The 10,916-nt window shown below is 36.8% G+C and overlaps 1 protein-coding gene across 12 annotated transcripts in view; it reads left to right on the top strand.

The window, feature by feature from the left end:
* The first annotated feature begins 2,002 nt into the window (after positions 1-2,002).
* Positions 2,003-10,916, top strand: part of LOC141395113 (uncharacterized) — a 35,892-nt gene continuing 26,978 nt past the window's right edge. For 3 of the 12 annotated variants that reach the window (XM_073970560.1, XM_073970556.1, XM_073970549.1), the window contains exon 1: positions 2,012-2,120. The gene's annotated coding sequence lies outside the window, so the exon portion shown is untranslated. Of the gene's footprint in view, positions 2,219-2,398; positions 2,563-10,916 lie in introns of those variants that run through there. The other 9 variants (XM_073970551.1, XM_073970558.1, XM_073970555.1 and 6 more) reach the window with 7 other exon arrangements.

The following is a 10,916-nucleotide window of genomic DNA, read 5'->3' as shown; positions in this document are numbered from 1 at the left end:
AATGTTCTATAAAAGCTATTGCTTGGTTTACAGTCGGCGTCGTTTCGTGATTTCGCACGGAATCAAGCAAAATTTATCACGATTTCGCATACAACAATAGCTGTGTTCCCTTAGTTACCTGAGGTTACCATTTTAACCATTTGTTACCATTTTTAACCTGCAAAGCGTTCCTTAACCCCGAAAAGTGGCAAAACTGGAAGCAATTTTTAAGAGAGTGAGAGGGGAGAGAGAGCGAAAATGGCTTTCTCTTCTACCACAGGCTACCAGCAAAATTTCTGCAGGTAGAAAATGGCACAACTGATTTTTCGACTTTTGTTTGACGATTATTTCACAAAATGGACGAAAAACCGAAGGAAAAGTCGAACACTGACAACACTAAATTAAAAACTGTGTTGAAAAATTTTGACACTTCTCTCTTTTACCACTCTTACCATTAAAAAAGTAAAGGAACAAAGCTAATGAAATCATCTCATTTCGTGATTTCAGCGAAATCAACATCGAAATCACAGTACACATGATATACAACCCTGATTTTGCCTAAAAAAGTACCAAAAGTTGCAACACTTTTCACGTATCACAATAAACAATGTAGATGGTCAATTAGTCCCGGTCCACACTAGAGTAATTTCATTGAAAAAATTGCATGAAATTATGCGTCTCTAGATCGACCTCCATAGTAATAGTAAAGTATAATCATAAAATTGCTGTAGTGGGGAATTCGATTTAAGACTACCTAATTTCATGAAATTTTTTAATGAAATTCACGCTAGTGTGGACCGGGACTTACTTTTGGCCTGTTCCTTTACTTTTGAAAATGGTAAAACCGGCAAAAGTGGTAAAAGTTGTAAACTGCTCCCATATGAATTGTATTGTGTCTGAAGTAAAGGAACGCTTTTCGAGTAAAAAGTGGTAAAAATTGAAGATTCTTGCACGTAAAGGAACAGAGCTTTTGTTACATTGCTATTTTTATTGTGTACCTCTACTTTTTAATAGTAGTGTTAGAAAAAAGAACGAATGGCCCCGGCACATACGGTACGTTGTGCGTTGCGTCACGCGTTAAAAACAACAACCACATGAAAAAAATGTAAGTGATGCCAAGTTTGTTCTTGAAGTTTTCATGTCGTTGTTGTAACGCGACGCACAACGTACCGTATGTGCCGGGGCCAGAATTGTTAAAAATTGCTTCCCCATACAAATTTCTTAAAAAATACGGGAACGGAAAAATTACGGATATTGCAAAAACTCCAACTCCAGTTAAAATCTACGTATCAGCTATGGTACTTAGATGCCAATTAACATGCTGCTAGTTTCAGCTAGGCCAAAATTGTATAGCAGAAAACAGAAGAAGACGGTGTTATTCGGCGCTATTTTTGTTTAAAGAGAAGTGCAAGTCTTGCTAGATATCGGAGAAAACCATGATAGAATTATTACAAGGTAAGGCATAGCAAACAGCTGATTACAATTTTTTTCTATTGGTTTGCTTATTCTTTCAAATCAGTATACACAAATTGTGTATGTATGTGTATGGTTTTGAAAAATATGACAAATTTATTTTTTATAATTGGAAGTTGTGCAATTGGAGTTATGATTTCACAACATCAACCACATGAAAACTTAAAAAACAAACTTGGCATCACTTACACTTTTTTCATGTGGTTGTTGTTTTCAAAGCGCAACCAACGGATCGTATGTGCCGAAGCTGTATAGCTGAAAACACATTCAACGTTTCTGGTAGATGAATAAAAGTCAAAGTGCTGCCAAGTTTCGATTTCTACCAGAAATGACACAAACTTTACTCAAACGTTGGATGTGTTTAAGGCTTAACAGGTTAAAACTGCATCAATTAAATTGTAAATTCCATCAAACTAGATAAAATGAAGTATTTACTCGAAATACTTTTTTTAGCTGCAAGTGTAAATATGGTGTAAAAGGTTCTTATGTTTGAAAAGCACTGCCAAAAAGTTTGAAATGCTCAATAAGAACACCTACGAAAATGGCGAACATATCAGGGAATTAGGAAAACAAGTTACGAAAATGGAGATAATGTCAAGGAATCACAAGAACTTCAGTCCCATTTAAATTTATTTTGCGGTGGCAAGTGATTTTTGTGCAAAAAAATTGTAAGCTAAATTCTAAATTTATGTGGACTCAAATGAGAAAATATTTAATAATTTCAGTAACATAAGGAAGATTAATATAGAATTTAATAACAATTAATGTGAGTTTTGGTGTAATATAAGAGTGCTATGTAAATAATTAACTCCCCTTCTCGTGACATAAATACATAAAGAGTAAAATACAACAAATATAACTCATTTGTATCAGTGAGATTAATAAAAAATTATCTACATATTGCTCAAATACATATCGCCAAATGATGTTTGCGTTTTTTAAATAGATTTTCAGATGAGATGGGTTGGTCGGTCGGTTTTCATTGGAAAGGTTCATTAACACAGCAATTTGCAAGTGTATGTATGTATTTGAACGTTGAAGGTTAGGCAGAGTTTCAGTCAGTCAGTCAGTATGAATGAAAAACAACAAGGAGTCAACATTCCATAAAAAGTGTGTATTGCATCTTAAATCCAATATCTACATTCATTTTTAACGTCTCTCGTTGAAGACAAACTCCACAAAAGATTATAAATTCTGATGTTCGTAGTTGGTTGAAGATTAGTTTAGGTCATCGTTGGGAATGTTATTCTAATTACAGTGATAGAGATTGTTTTTGATGAAAGTTGTTATTTGCACCCTCCTGAAAATTTTTTGGTAAGTTCAAAGAAACATATTTACTCGTAGCCTTGTTTGTTGCTGTCCACCATATGAATAAGTTTGAAATCTCTGGCGGATTCCATCAAATGTGAGCTTAAGACGGGACTTTAAGCGATCTTCTTCAGGTGTATTTTTACCTAGAGAAGAAGGTCCATTAAAATATGGGCGTTTAAAATTCCGAAGAACAAACAGGTTGAAAAATTGTTTTCAAAAGAGTACGAAATCTAAAGTTCATTAACGGTAATCGGCCTTTTCTTGGGTGGAGCAAAGACACCTTCGATGTATTTGCTCGACAGTCTCTATCTCCTCTGCACCTTCACATAATATACAGTAGTAGAAGTTAAATTTCAAACCATGGAGTGATTTTCACAATTAAGTTATCGAATGGCTCTATGTTAGTAGATCGCAGACCACGTTACCTTGGCCCCATAAGCCATCGAACATAACCATCATGTAACCCCATCGTTTCTCTCGGACCAGGACCAGCAGATCGCCCGACTTCATAACCTCTTAACGTCAAACTATCATCAATCATGGAAAAACTAATGCTTAATTTCAGAGAGATCAACAATCACCGCTTCAGAGAACTAATTACCCAACCCTTCAGATATTCGGGTAGCAGAAAGTTTGTTCCGTACATCATCACATATGTGATGCATATGCAGCTGCAGCCACTTCTATATACTAGCCGAGTCGGCGGGACTAGCAAATTAGCGCGATGAGCTTCGTGGAGGAAACCCTAGTGACGCCACAAGTGGCTGGGTCGCCTAAAGAGTTGCAGCATTGAAGCCCAAAATAGTGAATTGGGGTCAACGTTAAGTCACTCTTAAACTCTAGAAAAAAGGAATATAGGACCTCAGTCACTTTTGAAAAGTTACGCTGAGTGATCCGAAGAAGTGTGCAAGTTATTTCAATCGACACTTTCTCAGTTCAATCGACAGTTTGTCGAACACATCTGAATTGGCCAACGAAGAGAAAAGTACTACGTCACATTATATGCCTTCCTGCCGAGGAGGAACCACCACAATTTACAATGGATGATTTTGCCAATGCCATTAGGAACGCTAGATCATCCAAAGTGTTGGGCCCTGACGCTATCTCCATGGTATTGCTTAAACACCTGGATCAGTCGGGAGTTAAATGTCTTACGAAAGTTTTCAACCTCTCGCTAGCCACCCACATCGTGCTCGAGGTCTGCAAAATGGACAGTGTGGTCCCGCTACTGAAGCCAGGCAAGGATGCCAGAATCTTAAAGGCCGATTTCGCTTTTGTCGCCCGCAGGAAAGACACTTGAGACTTTAGTCCTCAACAGCGTCAGAAATAGCTATCCAGTTGCCGATCGTCAGCATGGCTTCCGTATGCAGCACAGCATGACAACAGCACTGCACACCATTTCCACGCGTATTTGTCGAGGTCTCAAACAGAGTAGGCCGTGTGATGGAACAATGATGGCTTATCAAAAACCTTTGAGGACATCAAGTACACAACCCTCCGGCAAAGTTTCAAACGTTGGTTTATCGATTATATGTGTGAACGCCAATCATACGTGGAATTCATTGATACAGGCAGTTTCCCAAGTTGGGGTGATTTCTCCGGAACTGTTTAACTCTCTCTACCTCTCCTGTATTCCACCACCTCAAGACGGCATTGAGATCGTAACGTATGCGGATCAACGTATGCGATCTTACCATAAGGTACCTTCCCTGGTGTAATTTATAAAAAGCTGAACTCCCTGAGAACAGTGTTGAATGTCGTGGTCGATGGTAGCAGAATTCCAACCATAAACTACCCCAAAATCCTAGGGGTCACATTCAGCAGCATGTTCATGTCGGCCGCGTACGCCACAACTATCTGCGACAAACTGAGATATAGAAACAATGTTCTCAAGTCCCTAGCCGGCAGTACTTGGGGTGCATATAAAGAAACCTTGTTGACCACATATAATGCGATATGCCGGTTTGGTGTAAGCTTTGTGGCGTCAGTGTGATCCGCGAATATAAGTGCAAAGTGATGGAACAGGACACAAAGCTTCTTCCAGTACAGCAAATTGCATGCTTTAGTTGCGTAATGATGCCAATGCCTTGTCAGGATGGTCCAACTCTACAAGAGAGAATCCCTAGATCAAAAAAGTTAGCTGTTTCCCTCGCGGAATAGAGAATTATTATTATGTGCCCCAGCCAAGCCAACCAAGCTAAATCGACACAAAATTGTCCAAACAAACTTGAAGTCCAAAACTATTGCTTTCGATGAGGCAAAGTGAATACCCTCATTAGTTTTAAAAACCCCAGAAAGTCCTGGAAATAAGCAAAAGTCGCTCTAGCAAATCTGTCCTTTTTATTATTTATTTATTTATTTATTTATTTATTATTAACAATGTAGTAAATACATAGTTAGTAAAGCAAGATTTAGCATTGGCTACTGTGGCCATCAGCTAGAGCTTGTAATAGTTAAAAGTTACGATATAATTAGTTTAGATTATAAAATTGGATTTTGATATGAAATTATAAATTGCTTCAATGTTGGCAGGTGTTGGAGATTTCAGGATATCCAGTCCTCGGTTGTTAAGATATGTGTGGTAATGATGGGAAAGTTGGTTGCAATTCTGCAAGATGTGCTCTACTGTACAGATACTTCCGCACTTCGGGCAAGTATTGTTAATGTCCTTGTTAATAAGATGTTGATGCGTGGATATAGTATGTCCCATACGTAGTCTGGAGAATAATCTTATCTTCTTTTTGTCCACATATGTGGGATAAATGGGCTTGATACATTTAGGATTGACATGATTGTAATGGTTATGTCTAAATAGAGCTAATTTGTTTGCTCTAATATCGAGGAGCTCAGTTTTAATATGAGTTCTCAAATCAATTTTCTCTGTAATTTTGTCATACACTAGAGGGGCTGTACATGCATTCTTAGCCGCTTCATCCGCGTAACCATTTCCTTTAGTGCCAACATGCCCAGGCGTCCAATATAATTTAATGTTGTTATTTTCAGATAATGCATCTCTAATTGTGTTAACTGAAGTCCATTTAATATTTGATAGATTAGAAACTGCTTTTATTACTGATAAGCTATCAGAACAAATAACTGTTTTACGTTTTGTTGATGTTGCGAAGTTGATGGCTTCAATTATCCCTGCAGCCTCAGCTGTGAAGATGGATGCAAAGTCTATGAGTTTTTTGGTCTTTAAAACGTAGCCTTCAGCATCAACCACGGCATGATGATATTGTGTTTGTTTTCGATGCGTCAGTGTATAGGAACTGCCAATCAGAATGTTGAGAAGAAAAATTAAGAAAATGTTGACAGTATGTTTCATTTTGAGTTGTACTCTTGCCTAGAGTACTGAGGGATATATCGCAAGCTTTGTCTGAAAAACACCAAGTGGGACTTTTTATTTTGTTAGAAGACAGCTTATCTTTGAAATTGAGTACGTTGTTTGTAAGAGAGTAATAAATGGCTGATGGTGTTTTGGGTTTTCTTTTCGCCTTCATAATTTTGGATACGTCTGCGTCGATAAGCGAGGATTTGGAAGACAGAATTTTCGGCAATAACAGATTTATAGACTCTTGGTATCTGTCTTCGAGAGAGGGTAACCCAGATTCTATAAGCAATGTAGTTATGGGTGTCGTTCTGTACGCGTACAAACTTGCTCTGATGCTGTCATGGTATACAGATTTAATTTGTTTTAGTGTTGAATTGGGGCTATTGCCGAATAAATACAAACCGTAGTCAATTTTACTTAAAACCAATGTCTTTACCAAGTATGTCAGAGTATTTACGTGGACAAAACTTTTTGATGACAGGTATTTGATGATGTTGGACCTCGGTATTAGGTCTTTCTTCAATTTTAGGATGTGTTCATTCCACCGATAATTTTTTTGGAATACAATGCCCAGAATTTTGAGTTTATTAACGTAAGATATATTAAATCCATTTCCCGATATGTCTGTGGGAAGACAATTGTGCTTTCGACAAATGTGAAGAATTGAAGACTTTGAGAAAGATATTTTGGCACCGGATGTCTTGGACCATGTGTTGATGTCAGTTATTATTTTGGAGAACAGATTGTTGGTAGTGGTATTATCCTTGTTAGAATTTAAAATGTATAAGTCATCGGCGTAAAGACAATGATATATTTTTGGATGTTGGTTGATGATATCACTTATTTGGTTAAAGGCTATTTGGAATAGCATCACAGAAAGTGGAGATCCTTGTGGGATACCATTATCCATTGTGTACTGCTCGGAGAAGAAATTGTTAATTCTAACTCGAAAATGACGTCCTGTTAGAAATGATTTGATGAAATTTAAGATTTTGTAGCCAACGCCCCATGACAATAAGGATTCTAAGATGACATGCAGTCCTATGCGATCAAATGCCTTTTCAAAATCTATTGATAATACGGATGCATGATTTTTTGTAGAGATGGCTTTTGATGCATACGAATCAATGTGTAGAAGTACGTCTGTACAACCCTGATTTGATTTATATGCAACTTGGTTAATTGCAACTAGTTTGCGTGTACTTAGAAACCATGATAACCGATTGGCGATAATGCGTTCTAATAGTTTTGAAATGCAAGACAGTAGAGATATGGGTCGATACGCAGAAAAATCTGTCTTGGTTTTGTTTGGTTTTGAGATTGGTATAATTGTTGCAGCCTTCCACGCATGAGGAATTATACCAGTTTCGAAAACATCATTGTAAAACGAGAGCAGTTTATGTTTGCATTTGTTGGACAAGTTTAGCAACATTGGGTATGATATACTGTCACGTCCTGGTGTGTTCCCTTTGACTTTTTTCATCGCCAATAAAAGTTCGGAGAATTCAATTTTTGATTCAATTGTAGATGCTTGTTTATTTAAAGCGATATTGGAAAATGTTGATGGAATTTTTGATTTGGCGGAACAAAAATCACTGGAGAAATTGGTGTTAGAGGATTCGGTTGACCACTTATTACCAAAGTGATTAGCGATATCAACAGGATCATTTATAAGTATACCATTGGACTCCATGGTTGTAAAGGAGTGGTGCTCACATTTTTTTGATAATCTATTGATTTTTTGCCACACAAAATTTATGGGAAGATCACGGCTTATGGTCTTAGTAAAATTGTAGAAGCATAACGCTTTTGCTTTTTTGGATTCAAATCTAAATTTGGCATTGGATTTTTTGTATAATTTTAAATTCTCCATAGAGGGTGATTTTCTAAATTTCCGATAACAACGCATCTTGTATTTGCGTAGGGTGTCCAATTCCTTATTCCACCAAGGGACGGTCTTTCTTGGTATAATTTTAGAAATTGGTATGTTTTTGTTACAAGCTACGTGAATGGCTTTTGTGAAGATCGCATTAATTTTATTTGGGTTACCTTTAAGATTTTTAGTGTCCAATTTCTTATCGACATCAATTTGAAAAGAGTCCCAATTCGCCTTTTTTATGTTATATTTGATCGATGGCTTTGATTTTATGAAAGAAGTACCCAACAAGATATTGGTAATTGTGGGAAAGTGGTCACTACCATATAAGTCGTCCAATGTGTGACTAGTAGCGGATGTTAATAGGGATGCAGAGCAGCACGAAATGTCTATATTGGTGTGAGTGCCAAATGTTGACAAATGCGTGGGTTTTCCATCGTTGAGCACACACAAATTTTGAATGTTGAGGGCATTTTCTATAATATTACCCCGAGGATTAGTTGTATTTGATCCCCAAATTATGTTCCAGCTGTTGACATCGCCGACGAATACTATAGGTGTACGTATATTGCAAAAAAGATCTGAGATGTCGGAATGTGAAAATGCTTCGTTCGGGTTGATGTATACCGAAACAATCGTAAATTTTATATTAAGAGTAACCTCAACTGATATGTTCAGGAGTTTAGAGTTATTGGTAACTTGTTTGTGAGGTATATGGTTTTTAATAAAAACAGCGATTCCACTTTTAGCAGTTCTGTTATCCGGATGATTTGCTGAATAACAAGCAAATTGGGATGGCGCAATTATATTTCCGTTATATGGTATATGTGTTTCTTGTATGGATAAAAAATCCGGATTATAATCATTTATTAAATGTTGAAGATCAATATAATTATTGATCAAACCTTTAATATTCCATTGGATAATCTTAAAGTTATCCATATTGATAATCGAGATGGAATGTATCTAATAGTACGTTTAGACCTACGAAATCCGCTCGACTCCAAATGACAACTCCATTGCGCATACGTCAAAAAAAAAAAAACCATTGGATTCATTTGCCGTATACGCCATGGAATCGACACTCAAAATCGAGCGGATACAGAAATCTAAAAGTACTATAACAGATTAGCTACTTGTCATGTCAATATCTTGTGTGTCTATTTCAGACCTTCTTGCAGTGATTTTAGCAGGTGTCTCTTTGAGAGTATTGCTCTTTGTATCTGCAGATGATGCTCTTGAGATATTGAGTGATGATGTAGTTGAGTTGCTGAGAAACGAAGAGGTGAATTTGTTGCTTTGTACATTTTGAGTGGGTGATGATGATGTTGATGTATTTGCGGGTGATGATGATGTTGAAGTATTTGTAGGTGATGTTGATGTATTTGTGTGTGAAATGGTAGTTTTAGTATTTTCAGTTGTGGGGCTGAGAGAGGAGATAGAATTGTTGGTTTTCAAAAAAGAATTTAGCAGAGTGTTTGATGATGAATTTTCAGTGGTGGATGTTGTACATATTGTTGAATCAGTTTCTTTTCTTAATTGGTTGTTGACTTTTTCAGTAGGAGATTGTGGTTTTGTTGTTTTCTCAACGGTAGTTGAGATGTTGTTGTCTTTGTTTATTGTATTTAATTTGAGTTTTCGCTCTTCCATTGCTTCCTCTAATTTCTCTACTGGTATTTCAAAATTCGTGAGCTTTGGTGATTGTTGGGATGCTTCTTTAAATGAGCATTTATTTTTTATCTTATATTTTAAGATCTCTTTTCTCTGTAATATGGCTGGGCACTGTTTGTTGGTGGAGCGGTGAGAGTGGTTACAATTGATGCATTGGATCTTAGTGCATGGTGTGGGATCGTGTATTACAGAAGAACAAATTTCACATGCTGTGTTGTTTTTGCAAAATTTTTTGTGTGGCCTATTTTGTAACAGTTTTTACATTGCAAAGGGTTTGGTACGTATTCCTTCACTTTGCATGGGATTATGCCAATATCAACAGTCTGTGGAACTTCGTAGAGATCAAAATCGAGAATATGCATGGGTGTATTAGATACAATGCCATTTTTAAATGAGGTTATCTTCTTGCATCCAACAACTCCTTGGGATTTCATTTCTTTTACAATTTCTTCTTCGCTAAGATTGGTTAACAGATCGCAGTATACAAAACCTTTGACAATATTCAAAGTAGGATGTAGTGCACATTCTATTGGGCAAAGGCCTGGTAGACTTTTTGCCCTGATGAAACGATGGGCTTGCGATTCGTTTTTTGTAAGGAACATTAAATTTCCATCTCTCGTGAATATTGTTTTTAATGTTGGCTCTGAAGAAATGCCTTGTATGGCTTTTGATAAAAGGAAAATGTTGTATGATTTCAACGGTTGATCGATATTTTTGCTCTTCATGATTACGAACTTTGGACATTGCTGCTTCTTGTTTCGTGTTTGCAAAAGAGGTGGATAATCCATGGAATTTCCAAGCATGACGGTTGCGTTTGTTTTTTGTTTTTTGCGTCTAGGAGAGGCGGAACTTGGTTCCCCTGGGTCTAGACTAGCATAGTAGTTTCCTCCAGAGGAGGACTCCATTACGAGTACCGATCACTAACAGGCAGTAATAGAAAAAAACTTGTATGACGAGTACACAAAAATAAAAGATGATAGAGAAAATGAACTTTGATTTTTTTTGTTTTACTCTGATACGAAAAATAGACTTTTGTGTTGAGCGCACGAAAAAGAGATGTTGACCGTTCGCTGCGAGAGCTAAAGGTGAACTCCTGTCCTTTTTATCTCCCCTAAAAGACTTAGGTTATTTGCTTTTATATTGGAAGTGAAATTACTTTTAGTGGGATGTTAGCAATGGGTGGGGACCATGACGTGTTTATCAGCACTTTATTTATATTGAATGAATAAATAATAACAGTAGCCTTTTAAAAGAGAATCACAATAATTGTTAAGT

The sequence above is a fragment of the Musca autumnalis genome, unplaced genomic scaffold (genome assembly GCF_047663935.1).
Source record: "Musca autumnalis isolate F117 unplaced genomic scaffold, ASM4766393v1 scaffold_2, whole genome shotgun sequence".
NCBI lineage: Eukaryota > Metazoa > Arthropoda > Insecta > Diptera > Muscidae > Musca > Musca autumnalis.
Note: the sequence above shows the minus strand (reverse complement) of the source record. Positions and strands in the feature narration are given on the sequence as shown.